At 30.0% G+C, this 27,025-nt stretch overlaps 1 pseudogene; it reads left to right on the top strand.

Moving 5' to 3' along the window:
• The first annotated feature begins 1,128 nt into the window (after window positions 1–1,128).
• Window positions 1,129–25,171, top strand: LOC111400323 (annotated as a pseudogene).
• The last annotated feature ends 1,854 nt before the right edge of the window (window positions 25,172–27,025 follow it).

The raw sequence follows: 27,025 nt of genomic DNA, 5'->3' as shown, positions 1-27,025 counted from the left end.
TAATATTTATCTGCTAGAAATTGAATTGATTTCACTGTATGATTCGATGCCTAAATGAAAGCTCAATGGTTCCACCTGTTCGAAATCATAAATATATTTTCTTCAATTTTCTATTTAGTCCAACTGGTTGCCTAGTTTTTATTTGTCATTTACCAAAATTTGAATATATTGACTTTCTTAAGTTTCAGTATCCCTTATCAAAAATCTAGGATTCGTCTTTGATCATGATTGTGACACGTGTTAAATGGATCATGGTGACGTTTGTGGCAGGTTGTAGTTGCACTAGTCATATAATAGTTCAAATGGACCATGAACATTGAATTATCACTGTAAATACAATTTAAGTAGGCCACACTCTACTTAATCTTTGAATGTGCAATCTAATTTGGTGCAGGCTGATTTAAATATCACAGCATTAAAACCTTTGTTAGCCGAGTTTAAAAGCTTTATTTATACGTATTTATTCTTAAATGAAATAAGTAAGTAAGGTAATTATAACACTAGTAATAAGGTTAAACTCTCTCTTGAAATAAAAAATTTTCTGACCATAAGTAACTTAGAAAAGTATATGACTTACTTTTAAGCTGTTAAGCACAACAAACATGTCAACTAACCTTTTTTCTTTTTTTTTTATACCTGAAAAGTGCCCAAAAAAAGAATAAATAAATAAATTGCTAAATATGTTTAAAAACAATCTTCCAAATGTAGATTTTTACCTTTTTCAAGGTCAGGCAACCATGGCTTATTTTCTGAAAAGAAAATTTTGTGATTAAAAGTCGGAACTTTGATTTCAAAATTACATCTGAAAAAATGAGTGACTTAAAAATAAATTAGGCTTAGTTTTTAAGATGATTAAGCATCCAAAAAAAAAAAAAAATTTTTAAACATGTGTAGATAATTTACTTTTCTTTTAAGTAATAAAAAAAAAATTCTAAAAGTAACTTTTACAACTCCCAAAAAATGTTGCTTAGCATTATCCGACTTTTAATAATAAAAAATTGTCAATTTTATAACTTATTTATTTATAAGCAAACACTTTAAGCTTCACTAAGCATGCTTACCTATATATGAGTCCCACAGGCCATAGTGAAAAATTAACTAGGCAACCCATCTTTGATCAAGAAAACCATGGAATTCTCGGTCTCACATCTCAGTTCTGCCATAGCTGCAATATGTGCGCTACTTTTGATTTTGTACTGGAAATCTAGGTCTAAAGCTAGCAAAAACAGTACACCGTCGGAAGCTGGTGGGGCATGGCCCATTATAGGCAACCTCCACCTCATAGGAGGTGGCTCGCGTCTTCCACACATCACCCTGGCAGCAATGGCGGACAAGTATGGACCAATCTTTACAATACGGCTCGGAGTACAGAAAACCCTAGTGGTGAGCAGCTGGGAATTGGCTAAAGATTGTTCACCACCTGGGATATGACTGTTTCTTCACGTCCAAAATTTCTTGCAGCAAAACACATGGGCTATGTGTTATAACACAAATTTTTTTTTCTAGTAAAAAATCAAAGGTTGACTTGTCAAAGTCAAACAGGGATTAAGATGAAATAAATTATTTTATTGGGGCTTATTTTACAATTAAAAATACTTAAGGGTTTAAGATTGATAAAAATTTAATTTTGGGATCTACTTATATATTTTTAGAAGTTGAGGATTTAATGCCTTATGATATGGAAGTTGAGGGACTCCCTTTGCAAGCATGAGCTAGTGCTCCACTAGGGGTACTTTTTAAATTAGCCAAGTCAATATGCCATTTTTTCACTTTGATCAAAAAATTTTGCCAATTTTCAAAATGGCCATTTGTTGAGTAAAAGACAAAAATATCCTTAAGTAATTTATACAATTACAAAGATAGAATTTTATTTAAAAAGACAAAAATACTCTTATATTACAAATTAAAAAAACCAAACACTTTTCACTTTATATTTAATTAATTATTTAAAACACTTACTCAAATAAAAAAATTAATATTTAATTTACATTCTTGTTTAAATATTTCGTTAATTAATTATCTTAATCGATTATGTATATTATTTATTTAATATTTAATATTTAATTAATCTATTTAATTATTTATTTAATCACTTGTTTAAATAAAAAAATTAATGTTTAATTTGATTTCTTATTTAAATATTTCATTAACTAATTATCTTAATTGATATATGTATATTTAATTATATATTTTAAACACTTACTCAAATAAAAAAATATATATTTAATTTGGTTTCTCTTTTAAATATTTCATTAATTAATTATTTTAATTGGTCCTTATTTAATTATTTATTTTAAACACTTACTCAAATTAAAAAATTAATATTTAATTTAGTTTCTCATTTAAATATTTAATTTGGTTTCTCTTTTAAATATTTCATTAATTAATTATCTTAATTGGTCCTTATTTAATTATTTATTTTAAACACTTACTCAAATAAAAAAATTAATATTTAATTCGGTTTCTCGTTTAAATATTTCTTTATTAATTACCTTAATTGGTTATGTATATTGCTCATTTAATATTTAATTACTTTATTTAATCACTTATTTAAATAAAAAATTAATATTTATTTTAATTTCTTATTTAAATATTTTTAATTAATTGTCTTACTTAGCTATGTATGTTATTTATTTATTTTTAATTATTTATTTAATCACTTAATTAAATAAAAATTTAATATTTAATTTAATTTCTTATTTAGATGTTTCATTATTTAATTATCTTAATTGGTTATGTATATTATGTATTTAAAATGTAATTAATTAATTTAATTATTTATTTAATCACTTATTTAAATAAAAGAATTAATATTTATTTTAATTCTTATTTAACTATTTCATTAATTAATTATCTTAATTAATTATGTATATTCTTTATTTAATATTTAATTACTTTGTTTAGTTGTTTATTTAATCACTTAATTAAATAAAAAATAATATTTAATTTAATTTCTTATTTAGATATTTCAGTAATTAATTATCTTAATTGGTTATGTCTATTATTAGTCATTAATATTTAATTACTTTGTTTAGTTGTTTATTTAATCACTTATTTAAATAAAAATATTATACCATAATGTACAGATGACATAACATTATTGGATATTTGAAAAACAGTTTTTTCGATCCTCCACTCATGGAATTCCATATGTACATTATGAACATCCTTATGAATTAGTACATGTGGAATTATCCAATATTTAATTTGATTTCTTGTTTAAATATTTTTTTTATTAATTATCTTGATTGGTTATGCATATTTAATTATTTTATTTAATTATTTATTTTAAAAACTTACTCAAATAAAAAATTTATATTTAATCTAATTTATTCTTTAAATATCTCATTAATTAATTATCTTAATTGTTTATGTATATTATTTATTTAGTATTTAATTAGAACATAAATCACATGGTGTATGAGAATATTTAACAGAGATGGAAGTTGAACTTTAGGCATGATCAGATTTACAATACATCAAACACTATTCAATAATGCCAATACTATATTTGCTCAACAAAATGAAGTTGAGTGAGAAGTTCCCAATTATGGTATATTACTCTCTACCCAACGAATATGTAATATCTATTTAAATCCTATGTACTCTCTATTTATAGTGTGTTATTGATTTTCTCAATTTTCTTTATTTGTAGTGTGTTATATATGTAATTAAGAGTAATTAGTTATTTATTCTATAATTACATAAAAACTGAAGTATTACAAACGTTTTTAAAAAAAATGCTTACTTTTGAAATTATTACAATTTCGGATCACAATGTACATAAAAGAACGATTGCATTTTAATGTGTGTTTAGTTTATTACCTCTACACCACGTTCGATGCAAAAAATTTAATGTAATTCAATTAGGGTTGTCAATGGATTGAATTTTAATCCGAATCCGATGAAATTAATGGGAGATGGATTTAGGGTCTCAATCCGATAACACAATCGAGATTCGAATTCGATAATTCGTTAACTAAATGAATTAATAGATTGGATTTTGATCCGAATTCGATCTAAATCCAATGAAATTAATGGGAGATGGATTTAGGGCCTTAAATCCGATAACCCAATCGAGATTCAAACTCGATAATCCGTTAACTAAATGAATCAAATATGGATATAGGTCATTCCTATCTGATAAATAAATAAAATCTTTATTTTTCTAATTTGTTCAATTTCGGATCGGATACCCGATAACATAGTTAATCGGATATGGATTTAACATTCAAATATCCTTTGGATTAATGGATCGGATCGAATTTGAGCAAATCCGATTCATATATCCGATCCATTTACAGCCCTAACTTAAATGCGAAGATTTCACAATCACCCTAGTCGATTTCACGAAAGAGGTTGGGCAACGTACCGCCAACAGATGTTCTCTTCTTTGCTTCGATCGTGTACGAAGAAACAATATGTTGTGACAGTAATTTAGTCCTCTTGCTAACAATTTGCTCTGGCACGTCAATAATATATTTCGTACAAGGTGTCATCCAAACTCGCGACATTATTTGTCAAGTTGGGGGCCCTCTTCGACATACTTATGTATATTATTTATTTAATATTTAATTACGTTGTTTAATTATTTATTTAATTACTTAATTAAATAAAAAAGTAATATTTAATTTAATTTCTTATTTAGATATTTCATTTATAAATTATCTTAATTAGTTGTCTGTAGTATGTATTTAATATTTCATTACCTTATTTAAATAAATTTCACAATATATACAATTATTTCATAAATAAAAGAATTACAATTATTGCAATTATTTCATCCTCACCACCGACACCTCTTCCATCTCCACTGACATCCATACTGATTCTAATGAAATAACTGTGTACATCCCAACCCCTCCACCGTCACCCTCTCTGTCACCATCTCCGCTACTCTTTGTTACTGTCTGGGACCTCTTTCACCTACGTACTGTATCTCTTCAGATATGACTCTGACCCTCCTCCTCGATCAACGGTATCAGCTCAGTGAGCAATTCAAGCTGACATATTAACATTTCACTGAGTTAATGACCATGCATCGAGATTTCGAAATGACGTACAACATAAATCACAAAATGAATAATATGTATTTCAGGATCGTCGAGGAGAGCTGATAATTGTCAGCTTTGTCCTATGGATAGTTGTTGAATGTGCCAATGTCATCGACAACCTCCAAACAAAAGACACCGATCAACGTCTTCTTGTGATGATACCTCAGTATGCTCTCCAGTATAAACACCATCCCCAACTTCAACTTGTTAAACATATCGTCGTATTTCTTGAATGCATCTCCTAACTGTGCCAGAGTTACTGTCATAAGTAGGATCAGTGTAACAGGTTTGCGTGCTCCTCATCCAACAAATATAGGACTAATGCGAAGCTGGCAAAGTTATAGTTCGACGCAACTTTGTCAGCAATTTGTCTCATGACGGTGTTCAAATGGTAATCCATCTTGTAAAATTTAAAATATTTATATTTCTTTGTTATTTATGTCAATTAATTATTTTTATTGCTTAATTAACATCTAAGTTACTTGTTTATTGAGTTTATTTCAATTAGTTATTTATTATCGTTTAAATAATCATTTAATTATTTATCATTCAAGTAATCATTTAATTATTATTTAAATGTTCACCGAGTTAATGACCATGCATCGAAATTTCGAAATGACATACAACATAAATCACAAATGAATAATACGTACCTCAGGATTGTTGAGGAGAACAGATAACTGTCAGCTTTGTCCTCATGGATAGTTGTTGAATGTATCAATGTCATCAACAACTTCCAAATGAAAGACGTCGATCGACGTCTTATTGTGATGACACCTCGGTATGCTCTCTAGTATAAATATTCCCAACTTCAACTTGTCAAACATATCGTCGCATTTATTAAATGGATCTCCTAATTGTGTCAAAGTTACCGTCATAAGAAGGATCGGTGTAACAGGTCTACGCGCTCTTCGTCCAACAAATCTAGAACTAATGCGAAGCTGACAAAATTATAGTTCGACGTAACTTTGTCAGGAATCTGTCTCATAGCGACGTCTAAATGGTAATTCATCTTGTAAAATTTAAAATATTTGGACCTTGCATAAAAGACAATAGATAGAGCATAATATTTGAAAATTAAATAGTTTATTTACTTATTTAAATCGTGTATTAAATATTTAATTGTTAACTATTTATTTAAATTGTTTATTGAATATTTAATTGTTAATTATTTATTTAAATTATTTATTCAATATTTAAATGTGTATTTAAATGATTTATTTTAATTGTTTGGTTGTTTATTTAATAATTATTTTAATTGTTAATTGAATGTTTAATTGTTTATTTTGAATGTTAATTATTTATTCCAATTGTTTATTTAATATTTAATTACTTATTTTTATTATTTATACTTATGGTTCATTTAAATTATTTATTTAATACTTAAACGTTAATTATTTATTTCAATTGTTTATTTAAATTTTTTATTTAATATTTAATTACTTATTTAAATTACTTCTTTTTATATTTATTGTTCATTTAAAATATTTATTTAATATTTAAGTTCTAATTATTTATGTCAATTATTTATTTAATATTTAATTACATATTTAAACTAGTTTTTATTATTTATATTTATTTGTTATTTATGTTAATTAATTATTTTTATTGCTTAATTAACATTTAAGTTACTTGTTTATTGAATTTATTTCAATTAGTTATTTATTATTTCAATTCATTATTTTAATTATTTTATTAATATTTATTTAATTTATTTCAATTAGTTATTTATTTTTATTTAAATAAACAATATGCATAAATAATTAACATAATTCGTGAAATATTTAAATAAACAAATAAAGTATAAAATGAAGAATTATATACTAAACAAATAATATACATAAACAATTAAAGTATTATTTGATTTATTAAATTACTTATTAAATATTTAATTTAATATTTTATTTAAATATCTCATTAATTACTTTAATTGGTTATGTATATTGTTTGTTTAATATTTAATTACTTATTTTAATAGTTTATTTCATATTTATTTACTTCATTTAATTATTTATATTAATTTCTCATTTATTTTAATTGTTTATTGAATATTCAATTGTTTATTATATTTATTTCATTATTTATATTCTAAATAAAATGAAATAAAAAACAATTAATTATTTTACTCAAATAAACAGTTTACATAATTCATGAAATATTTATTTAAATTCTTTATTGATATTTATTTAAATGCTTTGCAAATAATTAATTTGATTGAGATTTTAATTTTCTAATTTAATTGCTTATTTTTATTATTTTACGAATGTTTAAATATTTATTTAAATTCTTTATGTATATTAGTTATTTAATATTTAATTATTTTGTTTAAATTTTTTACTAACACTTATTTTCATAATTTATTTTAATATTTTCATTGCTTATTTTAATTATTTTACTAACACTTAATTTAATTATTTATTTTTAATTAATGTTTAAATACTTTTTTTAATTCTTTATGCATATTGCTTATTAATATTTAAAAATTTATTTTAATTGCTTTGCAGAAATTTAATTTGATTGATAAAATTTAATTTGATTGATAATTTAATTTTCTAATTTAATTGCTTATTTATAATTTTACAGATGTTTAAATATTTATTTAAGTTCTTTATGTATATTACTTATTTAATATTTAATTATTTATTTTAATTTTTTTTACTATTACTTAACATAAAATAAGTAATTAAAACTAAATTGGCATATAATAAATATTTAGATAAATAATAAAACATTTATATTAAGCATTTCAAAGAAATAATTTTAAATACATAATATACATTAAAATTAAACAATTCAAATAATAATTAAATATTAGACAACACAATATAAGCAATTAAAATAAATAGTTAACTTCAAAAATTAAAGAAGATAAATAAATAAGTAATTTTAAAAAAAAAATTTCTAGGCCTAGAAAACTGTCGGCCCAGTCAACTGGGTGCCTAGGCGACCCAGTCAACTGGGCACCCAGGCGACCCAATTGACTGGGTCGTCTGGGCACAGTTGACTGGCCCAGACGGTCTAGTCAACTGGCGCCCAGACGGCCAACTGGGGCGTCTGGGTGAGTCTGAGTTGTCTGGGCATGCCTAAATGGCCCAGTTAGCTGGGCTAATCGTCTCCTTTGTGGAGATCGTCCGAAAACTTCATTTTCGACGATCTCCACTCCATTTTCCTCCTCCCAAACTATTATCCTTACCAAAAAATCATGCATTTTTCCAAAAATCAACACATGTATACAAAATCGTGTTTTTTTTCTCCCAAAAATCAACATAAAAACATTAAATATGGGTCGTTTATTTTCCCTTTTTTATCAGTGCTACAGTAATTTTTCTCTTTCCTTACTATCTTCTCTTTCTTCTTTAAATAGTAAGGGTAAATTTGGATTTCTCTTGATTTTCAATATTTTAAACATTTTTGCTTTTTTTCTTTTTTTTTTAATTGGTCAAAGGCCTCTTTGGAAAAATGGCCGGGTCAACCGGCTATTGGCCACTATTTCCTCTGCTCCACTAACTTGGCAATAAAACCCATTTTTTATTACTGTTTTACATATATACACACACAATCCAGTTGAGAATCGGGCAGCAGAAGAAAAATCTAGAAAAAATGAGAAAAAGGAAGTGGGGGAAAAAGAAGAAGAAGAAGAAGAAGAAGAAGAAAAGGAAAGCTTGGGTTTAAGTTTTTCAATTTTTTCAAGAGGTAAAGACATCAATTTTTTCTTATGGAAGGATGATGTTAAAGTTGCCAGGGTTGGTTAAATTTTCGATTTAGTACAAGGAATATAATTTCTCGCTTAAATTGTTTGATTGATTAATTTTCAGTTGAATCAAGATAAGAAATACAATAATTAGCAAATCCTAGATTTTTATTTGGGATTCTTAATTAAGTATTATTAGTGGAAACAATTGTGGTGATGAAATATTCAAATGAAAACATGAGTTTATGGAGCAAAATGAAAGTTAAATTGGTTGTCAGTTTTCATTAGATTGAATGATAATTATTTTTATGTTTGTTATTTTGATGAATTAGTTATTAGTAGAGGGACTAGAATAAAGTGAAATTAGTTCCACTTGGTCAAAGAAAAATTTGGAAATTTATTCAAGTATTGAGAAATTTAGTTTAAGTACTATCATTAGAGATAAAAGATTTCTTGTTTCGACAGTGGTTAAATTGGTTATTTTGTAACGTATTTCAAATGGTAGCGAGGAGATCGGAAAAACTTATTTTCCTTCCTAGCATGTAGCTTGAACTGTGAGTGGATAAGCTTTTTTCAGAAATTAGTATTTATTAAATTTATATTAAACTAGAAAATTTATTATTTCATATAGTTGATTTGATAGCATGATTTTCAGAATAAAGTTGATTTATAATGAGTTGTTTTTAAAGTTAAATTCGGTTCAACTAAATCATTTGATTGATATGTTATATGAATATTAAATATTTCAACATATTTAAAGTTATTTTTAAAACCACCAAAAAATACCCTGGTGATTTTACCCTAGTCCGCACTGGTGTGAATGTGTTTCCACAGTGTATGACTCCATATGATGATTTTACCCACTCTTCACTGGTGTGAACGTGTTTCCACAGTGTATGATCAGTTATGGTGATTTTACCCGTTCTGTACTATTGTGAATGTGTTTTCATAGTGTATGACTAGATTATAGCTTTCGGACAGCTCTGCTCGCGTATGACCAGATTTACAGAATTTAATAGTTTTGCCATGTATATTGGTGCTAATCGATACATGAGTAAGGTTATTCCATTACCCTTTTGGTGTGATTTTCAAGTATTATGCAGCTTATCAGATTTCAAATTACAGAATATAGCTTATTCAATTTTTAGAGTAATGATTTCAACTCATAGTTCTGTGAAAGGATATTTTCGCTTATATGTACTGATATTAGATTATTTACATTTATTATATCTCACAGTTGTTTATCTAGAATTAAGAACAAAGAATTTTATGATGCAATCATGTTTAGTTTTAAAAGTGTTAATAAATTTTAGAATTTCTCAAAATTTTAATAGAGAAAGAATTTTCAGAAATTATGCATAAATGGAAAAAGTATATTCATTTGCAAATTATCCACTCATTTTCAGAAATTATGCATAAATGGAAAAAGTATATTCATTTGCAAATTATTCACTCATTGAGTTATAAGCTCGTATATCTTTTCACCATTTTCTTTATCAGATAGCAGCCGAGTTGAGCAGTTTTGGAGCCTTTTGATCTACTATTTTGAGCCACGCATTGTCGTTAGTTGTGTGACCTATTTTGTCAGTTTAGACAGTTCATATTTTTGGGGTACATGCATTTTTGTCAGGAAATGTATCCATATCATGGGCTCATTGCATATTTGATATCTTTTGATTATGTTGGGCTTTTAGTGTCTTTGACTTGTTAAGAAGTGTAAAGTTCATTCATGTGAGCTTTATTTTGAATAGTTTATATTTGAAGGGGTTGGTATACCATATTTTAAGTTACATATGTGTTTGGGAAATTTTATTATGTTTCAGGTGATTTTAGTCCATATTTTAGAGGAAACTCTGCTAAATTTTTTTTATAAAAATATGTCAGAGTTAAAGTAGGTCAAAGTTGCATTGGTGGTGGGACCGACACTTAGCTGGTATCTACCATCAACGCACGCACGTGTCGGGTCCATAAGGGTAATTCGATACGGGTCGTGAAAGTTTGTATCAGAGCATGGTTTATAAAGTTTTCATAGTTCATACATTGGTATATCATGCATATTCAGTACGTGTGGTTACATGTCGTGGTGATAGAAATCACAGGCTCTCAAACTCTTGCTACTAGAATGTTTGGAACTTAAAATGGTAGAAGAATACTTCTAACAGATGCAGAAATGAATAGTATGTATGTCATTTGCAATGATCTGATGGTTGAAATTGTTATTAGTTGTTGGGTTGGAATTGTGGTGCATATAGCCTATTAAGAGTTAAATAGATTGTTATTTTAAAAGTGAAAACTTTGATGATTTTGCAGGTTAATTACTTATAGGCATTCGAAGTGATAGATGCTGCAGTCACTTAAGTATCAAATTATATGTAGAATTGCATGAATGTTTAATGTATTCATAGAAAAATCTCTAGTCATAGTTGGCATGATAAATAAAAAGGAATGATATTATCTGCGTAATTGGTGATAGTCAACGAGGAATTTTAATTAACTTTGGAAGCCAAATGGTCATTAGCGTTATCAAAATTTTGTGGTAATTTGTGACCACAAATATGAGATGAGGATAGAAATCATGATGTTGTATTCTTATGCTATATGATGAGAAATTATGGAAGACAAAGTGATGATTTGTTGATGGATAGATAACAATGTGTTATTGTATACCTTAGGCGTCGATGAGATTAATGTTTAAGTGATTCAATTTTTTTTTTCAATTACTTATGAGTTGTTTGATTATACTAAGGGATATAAGAAAAATAAGATAGACTTCATTATTATTACTTATTATGGGGTAATATGTTGCTTAAGAAATATAATTAAATGGATATGTGCATTTAGGTACGTTTATGGAATAAAAAAAGGGGGACACACGAATAACTTCGATTTCATTTCTTGAGTATAGAAAGGATAAGTGATATAGGATACAAAATAAGGAAGTATAAGAAAAAAAATGAGTAGGACTAATTGAATTTTGTAGAATAAGGAAGTATAAGCAACACGGGATGACTAAAAATGTACACAGATAGGCACATGAAAGATCTTGAATTTGCAGTTGGAGATAAAGTATTTCTAAAATGGTCGACTTGGAAAGGGGTTTTGAGGTTTGGCAAGCTAGAAAAGTTAAGTCCACAATACACTGGACCCTATGAGATTACTGAGCGGATTGGTCTAATTGTATATTGATTAGATTTGCCAACTGAATTATCCAGGATCCATGATGTTTTTCATGTCTCCATGCTTCGCAAGTACATTGCAAACCCTTCTTATGTTCTAGAGTCTCAACCAATTCATTTGAAGGAGAATTTGACTTATATAGAAGATCCAGTCAGAATTCTAGACAGAAAGGTGCATATTTAGCAAAGCAAGACACTTTCATTTGTAAAGGTACTTTGGCAGAATCAAACGGTAGAAGAAACCACATGGGAGAATGAGGATTAGATAGATGCTCAATATCTTCATCTATTTATTACCCAGCCAGATGCCAGTTGAATTTCGAGGACGAAATTCTTTTAAAGAAGCACGATTGTTATAACCAAAATTTTTTCTAGTAAAAAATCAAAGGTTGACTTCTCAGAGTCAAAGTCAAATAGGGACTAAAATGAAATAAATTATTTTATCGGGGCTTATCTTACAATTGAAAATACTTGGGGGTTTATGATTGATAAAAATTTAATTTTGGGATCTACTTATATGTTTCTAGAAGTTTAGGGTTTAATGCCTTATGATATGGAAGTTGAGGGACTCCCTTTTCAAGCATGAGTTAGTGCTCCACTAACTTGGCAATAAAACCCATTTTTTATTACCATTTTACATATATACACGCACAATCTAGTTGAGAATCAGGCAGTAGAAGAAAAACCGAGAAAAAACGAGTGAAAAAAAAAAAAAAAAAAAAATTGGGTTCAAGTTCTTCAATTTCTTCAAGAGGTAAAGACATAAATTTTTTGTTATGGAAGGACGATTTTAAAGTTGCTAGGGTTGGTTAAATTTGTTGGTTAAATTTTCAATTTAGTACAAGGAGTATATTTCTTGCTTAAATTGTTTGATTGATTAATTTTTGGGTTCAAGTTCTTCAATTTCTTCAAGAGGTAAAGACATAAATTTTTTGTTATGGAAGGACGATTTTAAAGTTGCTAGGGTTGGTTAAATTTGTTGGTTAAATTTTCAATTTAGTACAAGGAGTATATTTCTTGCTTAAATTGTTTGATTGATTAATTTTCAATTGAATCAAGGTAAGAAATACAATACTTAGCAAAATCCTAGATTTTTGTTTGGGATTCTTGATTAAGTATTATTAGTGAAAAGATTGTGGTGATGAAATATTCAAATGAAAAAATAGTTTATGGAGCAACATGAATGTTAAATTGGTTGAGTTATTTGTGTTAGTTTTCACTAGATCGAATGATAATTATTTTTATGTTTGGGATGAAGGTTATTTTGATGAATTAGTTATTAGTAAAGAGACTAGAATAAAGTGAAATTAGCTCCAATTGATTAAAGGAAAATTTGGAAAATTTATTCAAGTATCAAGAAATCTAGTTTAAGTACTGTCATTAGAGACGGGCGGACGCAGACATTTTAAATTGGGGGTCACAATCAAACTTTTAAAAAAAATGACGAAATTTTTTTTATTACTTTATATGGATTATAAAATGTTATATTTTTCATCTTAATTATTTTTACATCTAAAAAATTTTGATCATTTTTAGAATTTTTTTTATTATGTTACTTTTTCCTCTCAATCAATTAATTTTTTTTAAAAATAATCTAATAAATTTCCTAAAATTTTTGACGTCATTTAAAAAAAATAATTAATTGATCGAAAGGAAAAGGCAACAATAATAAAAAAAAAATCCTAAAAATGATTGAATTTTTTTATATATAAATTTCTTTTAGATATAAAAATAATCAAGATGAAAAAGAAGTATAACAATTTATAACCCTATGAAGTAATAAAAATTTTATTAAAAATTTTTATGTCCAAAAAATAAAAATAAAAATTTGACATCATACCACATATAAGATTTCCTAATAAAATGATTTAAATTATATTGAGAAGTTTGTCGCGTAAAAATAATAAATATTAATAAAATAATTGATTTTTTTAAATAAAAAAGACGACTTATAAATTTCTCTTTGGCATACACGTTTGACATACATTTAACTATTTTTAATATCCATTTAGATAATTCGATATGTTTATGATATAGTTCTCGAAATAAGTTTTGAGAGGATATAGAAGATTTATGGATAAGGTTAGCATATAATCGTCGAATAATTTGTAAAGTTAGCTTGTTATTGAATTTCTTGAAATATTAAATTGGAACGACCTATTTTGATGCATCGTAACATTTGTTATGATTGACCATTTCTCACACCATTAATGACATGAAATATTAGGCCGTGAGTACTTCAAAATGATATTAAAAATGTAATATTTCAACTTCATTTGATATTCCATAGTGAGTTTGAAAACTAAGACATTTAAAAAAAGAAAAAGAAAAGAAAAAGAACTGGAGGGTCAAGTGACCCTATGGGACCCTCCTTGGGTCCATCCCTGATTAGAGATAAAAGATTTGTTGTTTCGGCAGTGGTTCAATTGGTAATTTTGTAACGTATTTCAGGTGGTAACGAGGAGATCGAAAAAGTTTATCTACATTCCTAGCCTGTATTTTGACTTGTGAGTGGATAAAAACTTATTTTTCAGAAATTAATATTTACTAAATTTATAGTAAACTAGAAAATTTATTATTTCATATAGTTGATTTGACAGCATGATTTTCAAAACAAAGTGAATTTATAATCAGTTGTTTTTAAAGTTAAATTCAGTTCAATTAAATAATTTGATTAGCATGTTATATGGATATTAAATATTTTAAGTATATTTAAATTTATTTTTAAAATCACCAGAAAGTACCCAGGTGATTTTACCCTAGTCTGCATTGGTGTGAATGTGTTTTCGCAGTGTATGACCATACCCACTCTACACTGGTGTGAATGTGTTTCCATAGTGTATGATCAGTTATGGTGATTTTACCCGCTTTGCACTATTGTGAATGTGTTTCCATATTGTATGACCAGATTATAGCCTTTGGGCAGCTCTGCGCGCGTATGACCAAAATTTCAGAATTTTAGAAATACAAAATTAAATAGATTTGCCATGTATATCCGTACTAATCGATACATGAGTAAGGTTATTTCGAGTACCTTTAGGTATGATTTTCCAGTATTATACAGCTTATCAGATTTCAGACTACAGAATCTAGTTTATTCAGTTTTTAGAGTAATGATTTTAGCTTAAAGTTCTGTACAAGGATATTTTCACTTATGTGTACTGATATCAGATTGTTTACATTTATTATACCTTACAGTTGCGTATCTAGAATTAAGAACAAAGAATTTTATGATGCAATTATGTTTAGTTTTAAAAGTGTTACTAAATTTTAGAATATTTAAAAGTTTTAATAAAACAAGATTTTTCAAAAATTATGCATAAATGGAAAAAGTATACTCATTTGCAAATTATCTACACACTGAGCTATAAGCTGGTGTATCTTTTCACCATTTTCTTTATCAGATAGCAGTCGAATTGAGCAGCTTCGGAGCCAATTGATCTACTAAGTTGAGCCATGCATTATCGTTAGTTGTGTGAACCATTTTGTCAGTTTAGACAGTTCATATTTTTGGGATACATGCATTTTTGTCAGGAAATGTATCAATATCATGGGCTCATTGCATATTTGATATCTTTTGATTATGTTGGGCCTTTAGGGTATTTGATTTGTTAAGAAGTGTAAATTTCATTCATGTGAGCTTTATTTTGAATGGTTTATATTTGAAGGGGTTGGTGATAGAATTTTGATAATTCAGAATTTGAAGGAAATCAAGAGATCCTTTCACCAAAATTGTAATGTTCCACGTTAAATCAAAGAGAACAAGAAAGCAGAAGCGTACCTTGATCCATAGATTAACAGTGATTTTGAACGGGTTACAATCTTCCAATTGATCCGTGATTTCCCTTGGAATTCTTGAAAAAACTATGTGTTGATGGGGATGCAGAGATTATGGAATATCACGTCAATTGGGGACCATGACCCCATGATAAATAGCTGTAGGCAGTTATCATCTTTTGTTTGCTTTAAATTGGCCCCTCATCAATTTAAAACAACCACCCGGCCTCTACTCTTTAATCTCATAATAATTGATACCCATTAGTCCAAAATTAAATTCGTTGGATTACTTTAATGGACTAAAATTATAAGATAGCAATGCACACTTTAATCACATACATGTGTGGCCCCAATTGATGAAAATTTTCCAACAATCTTTCACTGGGCCATACATGTAATCTTTTAAATGTGTACAACCTTATGAGCTCAAAATTTGCTATCATTATTAAGGGTATTTCCAAACAATCTTGTCCATTAGTCATACTGATGTAGGATAAAAGCGATTTTCGTCACCCTTAATGTGACTAAATCCATCAATGGTCACGTACACCCATATAACCAAATGACATAGATCAATCATGGGAGCGTAGTATGGAAATTACATGTTATGTGATCCAAACATATTTATTTCCAACTGGTCCAACCTTATATCTTAAGTGAGATCAATACTGAATATAATAACAGAGTGAAATGAATTGAATACTTTATTTCTGTACAGAAAAATACCCAAATACACAAATGTGTCCAATTAAACATAAAGCAATAAGAATACAAACTCCCACTAAAACACGATATCCTCAATAAATCTGACACTCATACGAGCAGTGTGCTCATGAAAGACCTTGGGTGGCAATTCCTTAGTAAGCAGATCCGCAATCATGGTGTTCGTCCCAATGTGTTCTATGGAAATTTGTCCACTCTGTACTCTTTCCTCCACGACCAGGAATTTAATGTCAATGTGTTTTGACTTAGATGTGCTCCTATTGTTGTTGGAATACAGAATTGTCGAGTTATTGTCACAATATAACTTTAGTGGTCTTTCTATGCCATTCAGAATGCACAGCCCAGTGACAAAGTTTCGCAGCCATATTCCTTGGTTAGATGCCTCATAGCATGCTACAAACTCTGAAGCCATGGTAGAAGAAGCTATGAGTGTCTGCTTGGCACTTTTCCAGGAAATAGCTCTTCTAGCTAGCAGATAGATATAGCCTGATGTGGATCTTCTACTGTCTTAGCATCCAGCAAAATCAGAATTGGAGTACCCTATAATCTCCAACTGATCCGATCTGTTATATGTGAGCATGTAATCCTTTGTTCTCTTTAAATACCTCATAACCCTTTTGGTTGCTTTCCAATGATCCATTCCAGGGTTACATAAATATCTGCCTAGCATTCCAACAATAAATGCTATGTCTAGACATGTACAATTTTGAGCATACATTAGACTCCCAATAGCTTATGCATAGGAAATCTTTTGCATTTCCTTAACTTCAAGGTCATTTTGCGGGCATTGTTTGAGACTAGATTTGTTTCCCTTAACGACAGGGGTGTCACCTGGTTTGCAGTCTTGCATGCCAAACCTCTTAAGTACTATATCAATATAGTTCTTTTGTGACAATCCAAGAATACCTCGAGAACGATCTCGACGTATCTGAATCCCTAACACAAAAGAGGTGTCACCAAGATCTTTCATCTCAAAATTCCTTGACAGAAATCTCTTGGTTTCGTGCAACTTGCCTATATCATTAGCGGCAAGCAGTATGTCATCAACATACAAAACCAGGAAAATATGCTTACTCCCACTGAACTTGTGATACACACAATCATCAATAGCATTTATCTCAAAATCAAATGAGATAATCACTTGATGAAATTTGTGGTACCATTGACGGGAAGCTTGCTTGAGCTCATAGATGGATTTCTTTAATTTGCAAACCATATTCTTCGGGTCTCCAGACACAAAGTTTTCTGGTTGCACCATATAGATCGTCTCGTCAATGTCGCCATTGAGAAACGTCGTCTTAACATCCATCTGATATAACCCAAGGTCAAAATGCGCAACAAGTGCCATAATTATCCTAAAAGAGTCTTTCGTTGAAACTGGAGAGAAAGTCTCTTTGAAGTCGATGCCTTCCTTTTGAGTAAAGCCTTTAGCCACAAGACGAGCCTTATATCTTTCTACATTACCTTTCGAATCCCTTTTGGTTTTAAAAATCCATTTGCAACCGATGGGCTTCGCACTTTTTGGTAACGGGACAAGATCCCAAACCTTATTATTTTGCATAGACTTATACTCCTCATTCATGGCATCAATCCACTTTTGAGAGTTAGAACCCTGCATGGCCTGATGGAAATTGATTGGATATTCTTCCATCATTCCATCATTTTCCTCATGTTCTTGGAAAAATACTATAAAATCATCCGGAATAGCATTTTTCCTTTCTCTAGTGGATCTCCTTAATGGCATTGGTTCTTGAGGTTGTTGAGTTTGTATTTCTGGAATAATTACCTCATTTTGGGTGGGAGGTTCTTCAACATTGTCTTGTTGAGATTCTGGATATACTTCTTGATCAATGACAGGTATAGGAACCTGTACATTGTCAAAAGTAATAGTAGGAATCGAGACCTATCCTCCCTCAACTTTTTCCTCAAAGATAATGTCTCTAACCTTATTCCTCTCTCCAAACTCAACATCCTCAAAAAATGTTGCAGTTCCCGTTTCAAAAATTGACTTAAGTGTGGGATCATAAAATTTGTAGCCCCTAGATCGCTCAGAATAGCCAATAAAGTAGCTGCTTACTGTTTTGAAGTCCAATTTCTCTTCATGTGGCCTGTAAGGCCTAGCCTCAGCTGGAAATCCCCAAACGTGAAAATGCTTTAGACTAGGCTTTCTGACTGTCTAAAGCTCATAAGGTGTTTTAGCAGCAGCCTTAGTTGGTACTCTGTTCAGAATATAAGCTGCGGTCTTTAATGCCTTTCCCCAGAGTGATTTTGGTAAGTTTGAATGACTAATCATACTCCTTACCATGTCCTTAAGAGTTCTGTTTCGTCTTTTACCTACACCATTCATGCTATGTGATCCTGGCATAGTGTATTGAGGGACGATTCCACATTCCTCTAGGTATTTGGCAAATGGTCTTGGACATTGTTCACCTAATTCGTCATATTTGCCATAGTACTCACCACCACGATCAGATCTAACGCTTTTTATCCTTTTGTTGAGTTGATTTTCAACCTCAGTTTAAAATTTTTTGAATATGTCCAGTGACTTAGACTTTTCATGAATGAGATATAGGTACCCATAACGTGAGTAATCGTCTATGAATGATATAAAATATTGTTGACCATTCCAGGAAGTCGTAGGGAACGGTCCACAAATATCTGTGTGTATCAATTCTAAGACATTCGAAGTTCTGTTAGTACCTAATCTCTTTGTTTTGGCCTATTTTCCCTTGATACAATCAATACATACATCAAAATCCGTAAAGTTAAGGGAATCCAAAATACCATCCGACTCAATTCGTTCAACTCTAGCTTTTGATATGTGACTTAAGCGCTTGTGCCATAATTTTGCTAAATTTTCTTTATTTAATATGCGTTTAGTACCACGTGATTCCAATGCAAGGTTTCATTATATGATACAATAATATCAAGTAAATATAGGTTATCATATGTAGATACCGAATCAGTACCAATAACATTTGAATTTAACAAAAGACTAAACTGATTGTTTCCAAATGAACAACAATATCCAAATTTGTTTAACGAAGAAACAGAAATTAAATTCAGTCTAAAAGACGGTACAACGAAAGTGTCTTTCAAATCCAAATAATAACCAGTTCTTAATAACAACCTAAAAGTGCGTATTACGTCAACTTCCACCGATTTGCCATCACCTACATAGATGTATCTTTCACCATCATTTGGCTTTCGGTAGTTCAGACAGCCCTGCATAGAAACACTTATATGAGTAGTAGCACCAGAATCTATCCACCAAGTGTTTTTAGGTACTGAAGCTAAATTATCCTCAGAACAGACCAAAGTAATAGTTGTACCTTTCTTTGCACGCCAATTGCAATATTTGGCACAATCATTCTTCACATGTCCAGCCTTGTTGCAAAAGAAACAAGTTCCTTTGTTTTTCTTCTTTTTCTTTTGTGCTAGACCCTTATGAGCAGCTTCATATTCCTTCTTCTTTTTCTTGCCCTTAATCTTAGAAGTGCTTGCCAAGTGAGCACTGTCAGTCCTTTCTTGCTTCAACCTTTCTTCCTCTTGCACACAATATGAAATGAACTCATTTAGAGACCATTTTTCCTTCTAGCAGTTATAACTGACCTTAAATTGATTGAATTGTGCAGGAAGCGAGATCAATACCAAATGGATGAGCAAGTCATCAGACAACTCGAGCTTTAGTCCCTTAAGTTTTGAAGCAATGTGAGACATCTCCATGATGTACTCCCTTATGTTTCCCTTGCCTCTATACTTCATTGAAATCAAGCTCTGCAAAAGAGTGCTTGTTTCAGCCTTATCGTTTTTTGCAAAACGCTTCTCAATTTCAGCAAGGAACTCCTTGGCATTAGATACCTCTTCGGTATCTGCACCTCTAAAGGCTTCCGGACTGCCGGGCTTAATGATCATTAGACTCATGCGATTTGAGCGATCCCACTTCTCAAAGTTCCTCTTTTCATCAGGTGAACTTTCTTCCATAAGAGGAGAGGGTTGCTCGATCTGAAGAGCAAAGTCTAGATCCATGCAGCCAAGAACAATCAATATGTTCTCCTTCCAATCCTTGAAGTTTGTCCCATTAAGTATGTGAATAGAATTAATATTGGCAGATATAGTAGCAGATGAACTAGCTGTAGAGAGAACAAAAAAAAGATTAATTATGCTCAATTTAATATCCACATTTAATAATTGATAAATTCAAATAATGGTGAATCCCATCTCAAGATACATAGTGCAATATCAATATCAAGTTTTTGGACAGTAATATTAATTGCAAGTAGTACTCTCAGTATAATGATCGAACATTGACAATAACTCCTGTCAAATAATAAACCCATCTTTGAATTGATTTATTATTCACATGAAAACTTTATAATTGTCACACATTCATCATCACAAGTGTGTATGTAATTCTGCCAGATATTAACCTTCCTTTGGGCCGGCTAATTTTCGCATGAAAAGACACACACACAACATCCAAGCATCCTAAACAAATCAATCTACACAAAATAGATCACTTTGGTGACATATTGTTTCAATTAGTTTACTTAAAATGCTAGGCAACCTTAATTTTTTTTTTAAATAAATGATTACCAATATTTTGAATTAGATTGTCCCAAATAATTAGACCTTAATTAATACCTCTTAAAGAAGTATTAGTATTGAAATTTGAGAAAGAGAAACCCTAATTTGCATCAATAGATGCGTATGGAAACTTTAGGGACCTAAGGGTTAATAATTCAATACTTTAGGGGTTTAAATTTTGAAAAATTTAAACTTTAGGGGCCAATTTTAATTAATTATGAAAATTGAGGGCTTTAATTGCAAAAATTCAGAAGTTAAATGGCCCAAATTAATTAATTTTCAAACTTAGGGGCCTGAATTATTAAATCCGTAACTTAAAAGGCCCAATTGGATGAATTCTAAACTACAGGGACTGAATCCTTAAATTTTAACCTAAATGATAATTGTAAGCTGGTCCTGGAATAACCCAAATTGCACCTAGGCCCCCGTCTCCAAAATAATCACCCAAATCAATTTTTTTTTTCTATATATTCTCTTTCTCCTTCTCCAGCGCCAGCGCAGCCTTGCACCGGAACAACAGCGAAGCAGCGCCTGCGCTGTTGCTGCCACAAACGCAGCAGCGACAGCAGCGCTGCGTGTTGCAGCGATCTGCACCACAATCGCGCTGCCCAACCAAACCGAAAAAAAATTACACAGCAACTCCTCAATTCAAAATTATGCTCAGCAATTCCTTAAAACTGAAATATGATTTAATTTCCTTTTCTTTAGTCCAATTCGTAAAAATTCACCATTTGATGCAGGAATTACAGTTGAGGATAAAGCAAACAACACAGCAAGTCCAAACAAACTAGCTCTATATCTTTTATCCATGTTCCAAAACTTGATCCATGTTGAAATATATAATCTTATGTACATAGAAATGGAATTTTCTTCTAGAGGAATTTTGATTCTCATATATATAAAACAGGAGGAAGCCGTATATGCCCAAAAATTCCAAATATTTATGTGAAAGATAAATAACCCAAAATTTCAGAATTCTTAAAACCTGATATTCTCAAAGATTCAACAATGGAGTAGCTTTGATACCACTTGATAGAATTTTGATAATTCAGAATTTGAAAGAAATCAAGAGATCCTTTCACCAAAATTGTAATGCTCCTCGTTGAATCAAAGAGAACAAGAAAGCGGAAGCGTACCTTGATCCATAGATTAACAGTGATTTTGAACGGGTTACAATCTTACAATTGATCCGTGATTTTCCTTGGAATTCTTGAAAAAACTCTCTGCTGATGGGGATGCAGAGGTTATGAAATATCATGTCAGTTGGTGACCATGACCCCATGATAAATAACTGTAGGCAATTATCATCTTTTGTTTGCTTTAAATTGGCCCCTCATCAATTTAAAACAACCACCCGGCCTCTACACTTTAATCCCATAATAATTGATACCCATTAGTCGAAAATTAAATTCGTTGGATCACTTTAATGGACTAAAACTATAAGATAGCAATGCACACTTTAATCATATACATGTGTGGCCCCAATTGATGAAATTTTTCCAACAGTTGGTGTTTAAGTTACATATGTTTGGGAAATTTTATAATGTTTCAAGTGGTTTTAGTCTATATTTTAGAGGATACTCGGTCAAAATTGTTAAAAAAATGTCACAGTTAAACCAAATCAAAGTTGCCTTATTGGTGGGTCTGACATTTAGCTGGTATCTACCATCGGCGCATGACATATGTCCGGTCCATAAGGGTGATTCGATACGGGTCGTGACACTATGATTTCGCCATGTTTCCATTCTCCCCTTATGGCACCAATTGGCATGAACTATGCGAACTAATAGCTGTCGAATTATTCTCCCCCCCGTAGACTGGAGCTCCTTAAACATATATGTGTTTCCGAAACTGAGGTATTGTCGACCAACTTATCTAAAAGGTTAAGATCCTACAGAATTACCACATGTATTTATTTCAATCTTGTCTCTAACATGCCGTTCATCTGGAGAATGGATTCAATATTTATGATCATAGGTATGTTTTTTATAAATTGAAGGTGGTGAAACTTAAATTAAAGTCTTTTGTCTGCTATTTAACCAACTCATCTGAAAGTTTAAGATGTTAGATAACCACCAAAATTGTACTTATTTGAATCATGGGTTTAACAGGTATCCATAAAAGAGTTTTACAAGTACTGGAACAAGAAGAAAGATTGTTCGGGTCAAGTTTTGGTGGAAATGAAGCAGTGGTTTGGGGACTTGAATTTGAATATTGTTCTTAGAATGGTTGCTGGGAAGAGAGATTATGGTGCAACTGCTAATGGGGATAAAGTAGAGGCGAGGCAGTGCCAGAAAGTGTTGAGGATTTTCTTTCATTTGGCTGGACTTTTTATTGTAGCTGATAATATCCTTATCTTAGATGGTTGGATTTAGGTGGATATGTGAAGAAAATGAAAGAAACTGCAAAAAAAAGGATAAAATTGTTGAGAAATGGTTTGAAGAGCACAACCTTAAGGCAAATACTGATAGTGAGCAGGATTTCCTGGATGTGATGCTATTAGCTGTAGAAGGCACAAATCTTCAAGATTATGATCCTGATACAATCATCAATTCCACATGCCTAGTAAATTTATTTATTTATTTTTGTCCAATTCTTGATTTGATCCTACCTTTCCAAATTTGATGTGTTTTTCTTTCTTGATATTTTATATCAGTCTACAGGGAGAAAAAACCCAGGAATTTCTCGATTTTCATGAAATCCAAAAGTTGAAAAGCATTAAGAACTACATGGTATCCGTTTTGTATTCACTAATAGATGATTATTGCATGTTACATATTCATTTTTCTTCCTTGATCTTTTAAGTATTATCAAACGCAATACATAATATGTCAATAGAACAATGTGACAAAGTAATTCGATAAGCATAGAGTGTCTAAGCCATAAAGGAAGTAATCATGAATTAATCTATTTGTACAACTTTTTGTACATGACCCCCTTGTCTACCAAATTGTACAAAAAGTTGTACTTCTAGCATGGTTGGGTAATCATAAGAAAGAATTACGAGGCTTAATAATTAAGAACATATTTGGTCGTCAATCTAGAAATTAGGTAAAAGTTACTTTTCATCTGAACATACTAAGCCTTGCTTGGTTTTTTTGAAAAAAAATAGATTTTTAGTAAATTTTAATAATAGTTGAGGATTCCATAAATTGTGGTTAGAATTAATTGATAACTTTAACTTTGATTTTTATTAACATTTTTTAGCTAAACCAACTTGTGCGAAAATTAGTTATTCTTCTCTTACATTAAGTTAAAAGGTTATTTTAATAGTAGCTCTTATCTTATCATCATTAGAGTTTAATCGGCGGTGGAGGTGACAACCATTGTTATGCTAGTATGGACAATAGCCCCGTTACTAAACAACTGCCATGTATTGAAAAAGGCTCAAGAAGAATTGGACATTCATGTTGTAAAGGAAAGGTAGTAAAAGAATGAGATACTAACAAACTGGTTTATATTCAATCCATTGTTGAAGAGGCCTGACGATTATACCCTGCACCTTTATTGGGTTCCACAATAGAATTCTCGGATGACTGCAAAGTAGCAGGTTACCACATTGCGAAAGGTACATGTAATGGGCTTTTTTTCTACTTTAAAAGATCAATCTTATTACAAGAAATGAAGATCATTATTTTTATATTTTTACCTTTAACATGATCACACAACATGTTAACTTGTTTGAAAATACAAACTTTGAAATCTAATTACTTCTGTTGAACTTTAGATATGTTGAAATTCTTGTTAATTTGATATTTATTATAGGTATCCGTCTTAACGATCAACTTTTCAAGAGAAATATTCTAGCTTCTAGCTAAGTTGTTATGCATTAGGTATTAAATTTATATTAACAACGTGAGATCTTACTTTTACAGGTATGAAGTTAATCGTAAACATGTGGAAATTACGTAGAGACCCTCGAATATGGTTCGACTCATAATTTCGAATCGATCCCATTTGGAGCTGGTAGAAGAATTTGCGTTGGCACAACTTTTGGCCTTCAGATGTTGCATTTAGTCTTGGCTAATTTTCTTCATACATTTGAACTTTCAACTCCTTTTGATGAAAAAGTTGATATGAGTGCGAGTTATGGACTAACTAATATGAAAACTACTCCTTTTGATGTTCTTCTTTCCCCAAGATTATCTCCAAATCTATTTTAAGTGGAATAGACATCGACGATAATGTATTTCATCAATATTACTAATATATGAGTATGTGAAAATGAAATCGAATAAGCTTGATAGCCCACATTAATTATCTTTAATATGTCTTTGAACAAGAATGATGAATCTAATTAAATTGTTAGTATTTATGTACACTCAATAAACATATACATATGTAAACATTAACTACCATTGACCAATTACTTGTAAGGAGCTTTTGTGTTGTAAATACAACATATTGAGAGTTTGAAAGTCTATATATCATTTGAGAGGTGCAATCATTCTCTTGGAAACTCTATTTTGTGGTGTATTCCATTGAGTAGTGGTTTTATCTAGTTATATATCCCTTGGTATATTTCTCTGGGTCATGATAAATATTGTATCCGTTTGATGCTTGGATGGTGAGCTCTTATATCAATTATTCCGTATTTTTATTTTCTTCAATCTTCTATCTAAATTGATATCAATTATGGAAGTGATTAAAGTACAAGTCCTCTTGGATGTCTATTCTCAAATAATGTCTCCTTTATACTTTACTAGGAAAACCCTATGAGAAAATAATAGTTAAAGGAAAATAATATCATGTCATTCTCATAAATACGAAAAGAAAATTATCTCATCAAAATTGTCAGGAAAATCCAAAGAATAATGTATATCTTGACTTTCTGATCTGTTTCCTCTCATGATAACATCAGATAAGATTATTAAACCAATGCATTCTAATATTGCATTCCAACATTTGTGTTGGGGAGAAATAACGATGCTTTTAAACTCATGGGTTGGATCACTCGAATGACTGTGATCGAATGTCATAAAAATTTTAGCATTCCCCCTTTAGGCACCAATTGATCTTCAAAAGAGATAATTGAAACTCAATCCCAACAAGAGGAATCAGAGCTAGGGTCAAGTAGAATGACAAAAACTTCATGTTGAGGAAGCGATTGTTGGGAGCAACTGGAAATCCACTCTTAATTTCGTGGTTTGATTTACTCAAGTTATAATGATCAAATGACATAAAGAGGTTTAGGCTGTCGTCAATGAACGTTCACCAAATGCTTTTCAAATGATGAAATCCAATCTCTTCAATTTTTAAATGTCATAAAAGCCATTACATTTGTATCTTATTTTATTCAATAAATTCATGATCCTAAATATAACATTTGCATGTTCGTTTGAGCTAAGCATATTAATTTAATAGAGAAAAGACATAATTTAATAGAGAAAATGATGTCTTTTATATGAATAATGCTATTTAACATTAATTATTTTTACATTAACCAGTTTGGTTTTAATCACCTATACTAAAACATTACTCCCTACAATTAACCAGAATGAAATTGGTTGTAAACAAATGGTAATACACAACATGACATGACACATGAAACGTTATTAAAAAATAAAAAATAAAAAAATAATAGAACATGCTTGTCTTGTAAAAATGTATATTGGAAATAAATATAATTCATGATTGTATAATAATTTAATCATTCAATATTTAATTTTGATAAATTTGTTTAACATTGACCAAACGAATTCATGATTACTTGTCGATGATCGTAATAACTTGTTAAAAATCTTAATATAATAACAAAATATTAAGCCCCCGTTTGCCCCCATTAAATTCCATTACATTATATTCCATTTTTGTCTTTCCTATTTTCAACCACATAATCTTCCATAAAATAATATTACACATAAATCGAAATTTTTTCCTTCTTTTTCAACTATTCATTTTTCAGAAAAATACTATTCCACCCATTTTCATTTCAAGAAAATGGGGGCCAAACGGAGGCTAAATTACTCCATAATTTTCCCCGAAAGCTCAAAGTCACTAGTAATTGTTTTTATAAT

Source organism: Olea europaea, chromosome 10 (genome assembly GCF_002742605.1).
Source record: "Olea europaea var. sylvestris chromosome 10, O_europaea_v1, whole genome shotgun sequence".
NCBI lineage: Eukaryota > Viridiplantae > Streptophyta > Magnoliopsida > Lamiales > Oleaceae > Olea > Olea europaea.
The sequence above is the reverse complement of the archived record's forward strand: the minus strand, read 5'-3'. Positions and strand labels throughout refer to the sequence as shown.